General features: G+C 27.0%; 1 long non-coding RNA gene across 2 annotated transcripts; it reads left to right on the top strand.

Annotated features, from left to right (window-relative positions):
- Window positions 1–1,087: 1,087 nt before the first annotated feature.
- LOC109819257 (uncharacterized) lies at window positions 1,088–6,048 on the top strand. Of its 2 annotated transcripts, XR_002241512.3 has the most exons (3): window positions 2,246–2,515; window positions 2,654–2,895; window positions 3,132–6,048. It is a non-coding gene; the product is annotated as an uncharacterized LOC109819257 (long non-coding RNA). The 2 variants fall into 2 exon arrangements; XR_014431358.1 differs by having other exon boundaries at window positions 1,088–2,515; window positions 2,654–6,048.
- The last annotated feature ends 5,023 nt before the right edge of the window (window positions 6,049–11,071 follow it).

The following is an 11,071-nucleotide window of genomic DNA, read 5'->3' as shown; positions in this document are numbered from 1 at the left end:
ATCTTTTCCCAAAAAGCTAAAAGGATTATCTAATCTAATGAGAAAGATAGACTCCCTATTAGTAAGGAAAGCATCCTCACTAAAGTGAAGTCTATAGTGGAAACTAAAACCTAAAAAGGTAAAACTAGTAAGGCTAAAACAAAATAAGTTTCTATTCCTAAAAACAAAAATATCTTACCTAAGGTATCATGTATGTTTACCTTGGCTCCTAGAACTAAGCAAGTTGAAAACTACTAAAAACACTTCCTAAACAACTCTTAAACATGTGGTTTATTAGATGTATGTAAGAATTTGGTGAAGTGATAAGTCTAAAAGACTTAATCAAATTATATCATATAATCCAACATTAGTCTTAAAAATAGTATTAAATGTAGTTTTAATGTGTTTTGAACCACTCTTAATACTAATATTAAAAGATAATGATGCACCGCAAAAAAGGTATAAAAAATCACATACTTTAAGAGTTGGGTGCTCAAGCTTAATATATAGAAGAAAGTGTTCTACTTATATACATGTTTTCTTCCTTGGGCACCACCAATTTAGAATAGGCATAAGGATTAAAACTCTTTGAAGTCCTATCCTTCTTAAAATCATCATGCATGTGCTACTAATAAAATCACAATATTATAAAGATATCAGGATAATAATTATAATATAATTAAATAAAATAATAAAAATAATTTTAATTAATTTGATTGTCAGATTATCAAATCTATAAAATACAAAATCACGAATCAAACCAATTAAAGTTTAAATTTATTTTGTTTGAATTTGAATTTGATCCAATTTGATTATGAAAAAAAATCAATTCAATTTAATTAGTTTAGTTTGGATCATCAATTTTATTAAAAGGGGTTGTCACTCGGTATTTTATGTTTTACCAACTCTATGCAATTAAATACTACCTCACACCCCACCCCACCCCAATTGCCTTTCCATTTTATTTATTTTAACAATTGTTATTAATTTCATATTCGTGATGCTAAAATCATTATTGCTCATTTTTATTCTTTATAAATATTTTAGTATATTCATGGAGGTAATCGTTATGAAAATGATCGTTTTCACCAAGAAAGCTATAGCTTCGGAAAGCTGGTAATTACCTCAATCAGATATCGACACCACACCGTTGACGAAGCTACTAATACTATGTAGCTAGGGGGCATGGTCCCCCTCAATTTTCTAAATTTAATTTTTCTTCTATATATTAAAATTATTATTTTATTAAGAATAATTGAACATAAAAATAATAACATTTAACTATTATCTATTGTTTATTTAACAAAATAATGTATTCTCTCTTTATAGTTGTTATCGTAAATATTTTTATAAATAAATATTCTATTTTTCTTTTTATGATCTTTGTTGGGGTGATAATTATATTTTTTTTCTATTTTTAAGCAAATTATTTACTAAAAAATTAATTTTTTTAATTGGTTCTTTTCTTTATATAATTTTATAGAAAATTTAAAAGTTATAAATAATGATATTTATAATAAAATGAATTTGTTTTCATCCCTAACTTTTGCATGAATTTATTATAAATTAATTTGAGAATTAAAAATTGTTATTAATATTTATTGATAAGACAGACATTTTTACTTTATATAAGAGATTGATATATTGAACTTTAAGTAATATTAATATAAAAAAATTTGATATTTTACGACAATTTTTTTTTCTTTTCTCATCTCTTTATGGTTGAATGATATTTTACTTTCTTCAATTCTTATTGACTATTATTGTCTTAATAAATAATTTGGTGAAATTCTTTTATATATATATATTTGATAATATTGTTGACTATTATTATAAAAAAAATTGATTAGTAACATAATTTATTTTGATTTAATAGATTCTTATAACAAAATTAATAATACTTATTTACTATTAAACATATTCTCTAAAAAAAATTGTTAAACATTTTAAAAATGAATAATTATCAATATTTTATATAAATTTTTTTGATATTTATATATTTTTTAAATATTTTTTTATAAAATTGATCACTGTTATAGTTTAGTTCCGACTTCGTCAAAATAGTTTAGTTATTTTAATCATAAAACATACCTTTCGAATTTTTCAATATTTTATAATTTATGTTTTAATCTCACTGACATAATACCCATCTCACTTTTTCTTCCTCTTACTTTTCTCTCTCTTTTAGTTACCTTAAGTTTTGTAAAAGAATAAGAGCAAGAATTAAATTTCACTATAGTTATATATATATAGTAGCCATTGTGGAAAATAAACAAGAACCACTTGTTGCAAAAACAAGTCTTCAATGCTCTCTCTCCTATCTCACTAGGGAATTGTCATTATCTATTGTTCAACCACTTTTTCAACACTACACCGATTCTTCTCCACTTGTCTCCAACCATAGCCAAAAAAATCTCTCTCTCTCTCTCTTTGTGGTTTCTTCCTTCTTCTATTCCCATAAAAACACTTTTTAATTTCAGTCCTGTTAATTTTGCGAGAGTGAAAAGCTTGAAGAGCCTAAGCAAGTTGTGCAAAGGTATATATTCTATCCCCTTACTCTATCTCTTTTTACTGCCATGTGTGTTTGTTCATCATCATCCTAATCCAAATGAACATAGGTTAAATAATTTAATTTGTTGCTTTTCTTTTGGACATGCTTATTATATATATGCAGAAAGCGTCAATGATCAAGGGATGAACATTATAAACAGTTTGTTGACAGAAGATAGAGAGCACAGTTGAACATACCCAAAAGGTCTTTGTGTGTGAGCAGTTTTGTGCTCTCTGTTCTTCTGCCAACATACCCAGTTTTTCATCAACTATAGCTTGTTAGTCTCTCAAGTCTTAACTCAACATGGGAATTGAATACTCTTTAATTCGTAATAAACATGCAAATTTCTCAGGGAGAAAACTCTGGTAAGTACTTACTTTTACTTTTAACTTTTTATTCATAATCATACCAAAATGAAATATTCCTTGTCAGAAGTAAATCTCTATAAAAAATCTTGAATATATACATACAAGATGAATATTTCACTCGGTTTTGTTGCAATTGTGACGCTGCATTCCAAATTTAAAAGCTTCCTCTTTTAATTGGTACTTGCATGATTCGTTGTTTAGTTCACTGTTATAGACACTGTGCTATAATGTAGTGTTGGCTCAATAGCACTTGGAAGTGCAAAGCAGTGAAAGCACACTTTGAACATCAGAAGTTGACTTGACCGAGTAACACGTTCCTTGTCAGTGATTAAAGTGACGTATAGCTTAACCAACATGATGTAGTTTAATTAATATAGTTGATAGATAACGTGGTACAGTGTCAAATATTCGATATTGAAATTCAATGTACAGATGAATGAATATACAGTTTCTAGATTTTTGATTGGAAGATATATACTTAATTCAAGTTAAAAAAGAAAAATGTGAATTATAATTTCAACAAACAGATTTGCACCTGGGGCCGGAGCTGGAATCAGGATATGTGTCTATTCAAATGTTGATGCGATGTGTGGAAGAAAATATGAACAAAATTTGGATGATGCCAAAGTATCGAGAAAATAAAGGTCAAGTTAAAGCAAGCTGATCAAGAAGCAAGATCTCAAGTAATAACTAGATAAGTCTTGACTGCTTAGCTTAGTATGTAAAATAAACTTTTAGAATTTGCAAATTTGACTTGGCCATTAAAATAAGAATTTCAAGAAAACCTAAACTTAATACTTTTGAATATAAGAATAAGTTGTTTGAAAAGAAAGCAAAAAGAGTATTCAAAAGATTAAATAAAAATATTTTTAACTAGAAAATAGAAGCTCTTTATATCTTAGGTTTTCATAAGCCAAAACAAGTGACATGTTTCTGGTAATCAATTACCACTTGCTGTAATCAATTACCAGAGAAAAAAAACCTTTCAAAATGTTAAAATGCTATCTGGTAATCGATTACTACCAGAAGAGAAATTTCAAACTTCGAATTTGAACTATACAACGTTTCAAACATTTTGAACTTAAACTGTTGTAATCAATTACCAAGACTTGTAATCGATTACCAGAGCCTATTTTCTGAAAAATTATAGAGTTACAACTCTTCATGAAAAGACATAACTCAAGATACAATTGTCTATAAATACCTATAATTTTTCAGAGAAAGGTGACGAACTCAATTGTGAAAAATTATCTTTACAAATCACTTGGCCAAAATCATTTGCAAAATCTCTAAAGAGTTCATCAAAGATCATGAAAGTGTAATATCCACTCTTCAAGAGAGTCATTCTGTATTACTTAACAGATCATTGGATCTGTAAAGGAGAAAGGGTTTTTCTCCTTGTTGGTGTTTGAATCTCAACACAAGGAAAGGGAGTTCCGAGGTGTTGGAGGATTCATTTTCTTGTAAGGTTTACAAGAGTAGTGGAATTCTCAAGTGGGAGACTTAAGGACTGGATGTAGGCAGGATTGACCGAACCAGTATAAAATCAAGTTTGCAATTCTTCTTCCCTACACTTTTATTTATTTTTTATTTAATTGTGTTTGAGTTGTTCTTCATCATCATTCTTTACATGCTAATTTGTCTAAGGAAATAAAGTGATAAGAAAATAATTGGAAAAATTTTTATAAGAGGAAAATTTAGAAAACTTAATTCACCCCCCTCTTAAGTTATACAAGGCTAAGGGACTAACACGATGGAACAATGACAAATGCTAATGTACATATTTTAATTAACGTACTCATTTCAGCATATATTTTATTATTGGTAAATCTTACTTGGATTTCATTTTGTATTTTCTATTATTGGGAAAAATATTATTAGTAGATCTTAGTTCTTCATTATTGGAAAATTGAAAATACCAGTAGATATTACTAAACCGGATGGATCTGAGCTCATATCACTGTATAAAGAAAATAAAAAAAAAAAAACACTATCTTGTAATGATACGATATAATATTTTTTATTAAAAATTATTTTTATTTATAATTGTATTCTTATAATTGTTAATACATATTACTAAATCACATTATTTAATATCAAAATTACGAATAGATATATTAAATAGATTTATATTTATATATATTATATCTAAATAAAAATTTTTATATGTAATATTTTTTTTTAATGTTTTTAGTAAGTCTTATTAATCTCTTTAGCTTCCAGGTTCATCTAATACTTTCATTTTAAAAAATGTTTATATATATATATATATATATATATATATATATATATATATAATATTGAGCACATGATTAAGACGATAATTGATATGGTCGGTGTATACACACTTGTTTGTTTGTATTCTAATGGCAATATATATGAGGACAGTGGCATGTTCACTTTTGATGCGTTTTTCTTAAATAGCCTAGGTTAGATTTTAGGGGTTTTGTACACTTATAGATAGAGAATCTTCAAAATGCATTATGGGGAAACAAACTTTAGCTGTCATAGCAGATAAGTAAGGATACGTGCTCCCTCCTCATATCTATATATTTTGGAGAAATAGGAAAACCCTTTTGGCTTTTTTCTTCCTTTCTCATTCAATTTTTAGGGTAGATGCGTTCCGTAGGAGAGTAGAAAATGACAGAATCTTTTATCATAAACAATTCATGCCAAACACATGCACACACAACAACTGTTCAATCTTACACAAATTAATATTAAATAGTGGATTTAATTTCTCTTGCCTATGGTGCTCCAATATGATGGCCATTAGCTAGACCAAAGAGACAATTGTTAATTAATGAGTAAAGGGGTTGTCAATATCCTCGTTAAGGTGGAAGCCATATTCTTTATTGACAAAAATTCTATTTCGTATCATGAATATGCATATTGAATTTTCTTTAGCTAAAGATATGTTCTGGAAAATGTATATTTGTATTACTTATCTACTAGGTGGTAGAGGAGGCAACAACAATTTTCTTCAAGCAATTGGTTCTTCCACTGTAGATTTGCAAAGCACTATAATACTCAAGATAGGAGAGAAATTCATTGCTTGAAAGAGACCTTTATTTATTATATACTTTATAGCCTAGTAAAATGAGTAATACAAATTCTTATAATAAATACATAAAACACAATTGTCAGAAATTTTATTTTTAATAGTTATTGTGGGCTACATATATTATTTATAGTATTTATATTAGTTATTTACATTTAGTTGGGCTCTATAAAAGTGATCTAATTTTAGTGAGTATTTAGACTGTCAACAGGAAAAATTGATATTGGTTCAAATAATCAGATTTGGTCCGTTAAGGGTTAATGGAAACCCTAATAGGTTTAAAATCGTAAAGATGGTCATGGTCCCCAATATGTCAAATCAGAAATACACGTCTCTCTGTCTCCTCATCAGAAAAGTAACATCAAGTCCCATTAAAAAATTCAGTGATTTGGCTGAGGAAGATCATTGCACCAAAAGACTATTCTGCTGCAATTTTTTGATCAACGTCAATGAATACATGTATGTGTTATTAACATTAACTCTATAATCTGAGACAACGGTTCTTAATTTTGATTAATGAAAATTTTTTATTTAACTTAAGAAATTTATCCCAACAACAATAATTTAATATTAAATCATACAATTTTGACTCAAAAGACATGTAGTGCCCATTACTCTACTAAAAAATATTTGGCTTGAGGTCCAAATCTTGTTGGAGGTTGTCATCTTTGTTAGAGGTATCAAAACTGGTCAGAAAGTTTGGTAGATTTAGTTGAACTTCGAAAGAAGTAACTCAAAAAATGATTAGTTTAATTTAGTTTGACTTTATAAATTAAAAAGGTCAAGTTAAACTAATAATTTAGATTAAATTAAACATCGAAAGAAGTGACTTAAAAGTAATTAGATTTAAACATGTTAAGTGAAATTAATAATGTATAAGCTTAAAATCTACTACTTTTATTTGATCTAATATTATTTTTTATTTTCTTACAAAATAAAATAAAATAATTCAATTTAATTTTATAGCTAATCACAAAATATATAATTCATAAAACATTTGGATCAGACCATATCACTCATCAGTCCACTTACAAGTGTTGATCCCTATATGTTAGGCCGACCATTTGACAAGTCTAATCTTTGCTAAATACATTATGTAGGTAAAATTAATATTAAAATTTTTCATTATTATATAACTAATTGATGCAGAAGTGGTTATACACACATCCACCAATACATATAGTTATATATACCTATATTTATAAGAGGTAATCTCATAAATCGTAAGGTAAAAGAGCTATATTTAGCTATATAATTATGATGAATAATTAAAATTTATTTTTATTTATTCATTTTAATTGTATGACTAAGATTACTTCTCTCAAATATCTTCTCTCACCTAATACGTGCATTGCCTTTTTTCTTCCCGATCGATATATTTAAGCTTTCCATTCACGTATAGGTTAGGTTGTGTCCTATTTATAATGTTTAATTTTTACTTTTTTATATTTTCTCTTATCGGTAAAGAGTTTGTTTGGAAGTTGAAATTTTCTTTCTTATTTGCTGATTAATGATTTTTTTATTTAATTTAATCCACCTTATCCAAAATTATTAATGTCTTTTCAATGAATGAGAATGATGCAATGAATTCACATGTTGGGATTGTCAATTTATATTAATTAAATCGGCTATATTAATTAAATCAGATTTCCTTAATTTTTTGGTTACTCAATCTAATTTTCCTGCAATTTTCACTATGTACTATACATTTTTTTATTCAAATATTAGTTGTGTTTTAAAGTTTTCATGTAAGTGATTCAAAGAGACAAATTTCAAATTTTAAATAAGTAAAAAATATTTAAAATCTTGTCTTAAAATTGAAAATAAATATTATTTAAAATAATTAATTGACTAAAATTTTAAAAATAAATGATCTAAATAAATATTTTAAAAGATAAAGAACCAAATCAATCCTAAAAATAAGATAAAGAACTAAAGTATAATTTAACTTAAAATTTTATTTATTATACCTTTTTTATTTAATTTTCTTATTTTATAGGTTTTTATATGTTTTTTTTCTTTTTTACTTATTATGTAGAAAAGAAAACTTAGCTAAACATCACCTAAACTTATATCGTCATATCTCTGATACACTGAAAAACCATGTATGTACTTGGACTTCTCCAAATTGGTGACATTTCCAATATATGTTTTACCAATCAATTTGTTTGAGCTGCTATACTTTTTTCACTTGAAAGTCTATACATGCTAAAATACTAAAGTTCTTTCACATAAATAAACCCTTATAGGTTTTGAGATGTTATTAACTAAATATCATGATAATGGATTTATCCCTCCAAGGAAAGGTTTATTTTATAGAGTAAAGTAAGCATTCCAGTTATTAATTAAAAATTTAACAATTGAGATTTAAAAGATTGTATAATCGATATAACTGCACTATTTAATAACAAATCATTCAATTAGTGGTTCTAATTTCTTACTCTAATCTTTCACTTTTAAGAACGCGAGTGAGAAAGAGGCATATATTTATTTTAAAATTAAAATAAAATGAAAAGCACATATATTTGGACCTCATATGAAGATAGGGGAAAAAGATTATTGTTTAGGGCATGCATTCAAAAAAGTGATGTTTATTCATTTAAAAAATATTGAAAAAAATTTAAGTCTCATATCGATAAAATAATTAAAAGAATATATAAATGGAAAACAACTCTCACTTTATAAGTCAATTTTGTAGAGTTGAGTTGTGTTAGTTAAATAGCCTCATATAACTTAAGATGAGGGGTGAATTAAGTTTTTCAAATTTTCCTCTTATAAAACTTTTCCGAATTACTTTGTTACAAATTAAATTCCATAGATAAATTTACATGTAAAGAATGAATGATGATGCAAATTACTCAATCACAATAAATAACAAGTAATTAAAAGTATAAGGAAAGAAGAATTACAAACTCAATTTTATACTAGTTCGGCCAATCCTGCCTACGTCCAGTCCTCAAATCTCCCACTTGAGATTTTCATTATTCTTGTAAACCTTACAAGACTTGAATCCTCCAACACCTTGAAACTCCATTTCCTTGTGTTGAGATTCAAAAACCAACAAGGAGGAAAACTTTTTCTCCTTCACATATCCAATGATCAATTTGAAATTACAGAATAACTCTCTTTTAAGAGTAGATATACATTTTTATGATCTTAATGAACTCTTTTAGAATAATGCAAATGAATTTGGCCAAGATGTTTTTGTATATGACTTTTTCATAATAGAGTTCGTAAACTTCTTCTGAAAAATTATAGTTATTTATAGACAATTATTTCTTGGGTTGTGTCTTTTCATGAAGAGTTGTAACTCTTTATAATTTTTCAGAAAATATACTTTGGTAATCGATTACAAGACTTGGTAATTGATTACAACAGTTTTAAGTTCAAAATTTTGAAACGTATCTTTTAAATTCAAATTTTTGAAGTTTTCTCTTCTAGTAATTGATTACAAGGTCTGGTAATCAATTACAAAGTCTGGTAATCGATTACCAGAACACATTTTGTATTCAGAATATGAACTTTGAAGTTTCCTTGTTCTGGTAATGGATTACAAGGTCTGGTAATGGATTACTAGAACATATTTTTGCATTGTTTCAAAATCTTTTATGTAGAAAACTTCTTATCAATAATTTCTTTCACAAATCTCTTTTAATAAATGATTTGAACTATTCTTTAAAGCTTTTGTTAAGTCTTTAAAAAACATTTTTACTTCCTTTCAAAAGATTTAAAACTTGCTTAAATTTAAAGAGATTAATTTGAGGTTTTTGAAAACTTATTCTTGAGGCCAAGCATACTTGCAATTTTAAAAGATTCTTTTACATTCTTAGCTAAGTTGACAAGACTTATCTATGTAACACTTGGGATCTTGTTCTTGCATCAACTTGTTTTAGCTCAACCTTGATTCTTCTTCAATGCTTTATAATCACTTTGGCATCATCAAAACATTTGTGCATATTTTCTTCCACATTCTCCTCCTTTTTGATGATGACAATTTACTGTAAAGGGAAGGAAAATAAAATAGTATATTCCGATCACTCCCCTTTAAATTCCCCCTTAGTAAAGCATTGATTGATGTTACTTTTATTTTTATAAAAGGAGTTGTACTTATGTTTTGAAAAAGATTGTAGAGATCAATGTTTATATTATAAGACATAAGTTTCAAGTTGAGCATTAAGAATATTTTTGTCAAAATATTTTATTCAAACTTAGCCCAAAGTAAAGTTAGACAAAAATAAACATTTGCTTTTCCTTTGCGATTATCTCTCCCAATTTGGCAACATCAAAAAGCCAAGTAGAGTATTAAGATAAATGTTATTTATCTTTTTCCTTTTGTGATCCTTATCCTTTCTCTCCCCCTTTGCCAACATCAAAAAGAATATAATAACAAAATTATTCAAAGGTAAAAAGCAAGCCAAAATATTAACCAATGTTAAACAAGCTAAACATGATGTCAGACCTACTTGCAGATAAATAGAGAAGGGATCTGATCATACCTCTGTATTGTTTTAAATGGACAGACTTACCACCTTCATCTTTGTCCAAGTAGCATGTAGTGCTCATGGGTGTGGCCATTGGTTTAGCATTTTCCATTCCAAATCTTTTGTGTAATTTCTTACAATATTTGCTTTGATTTATAAAAAATTCCAATTTTGGTTTGCCTTATTTGTAGTCCAAGGAAAAAATTTAGTTCTCCCATCATGGACACTTCAAATTTACTTTGCATATCATTTGAAAATTCCTAGCTTGCACAAGTAGTCATTAGTAGCTCCAAAAATAATATCATCAACATAGATTTGTACTAAAAGAATGTCATTCATTTTTCTTTTGATAAATAGTGTTGTATCAACCTTTCCCCTTGTAAATTCTTTTTCCAAAAAAAAATTTTACTTAGTCTTTCATACCATGCCCTAGGAGCTTGTTTTAATCCATATAGAGCCTTTTTCAACTTAAAGACATGGTTTGGAAATTCTGAGTTTTCAAATCTTAGGGGTTGTTCAACATAAACTTCTTCTTGAATAAAACCATTTAGAAAAGCACTTTTGACATCCATTTGATATAGTTTGAATTCCATTATAGATGCATAGGCAAGTAACATTCTAATGGCTTCTA

The sequence above is a fragment of the Cajanus cajan genome, chromosome 2 (genome assembly GCF_000230855.2).
Source record: "Cajanus cajan strain Asha chromosome 2, NIPB_CcT2T_4, whole genome shotgun sequence".
In the NCBI taxonomy this organism is placed as follows: domain Eukaryota; kingdom Viridiplantae; phylum Streptophyta; class Magnoliopsida; order Fabales; family Fabaceae; genus Cajanus; species Cajanus cajan.
This window is presented reverse-complemented; position numbering and strand designations above follow the sequence as displayed.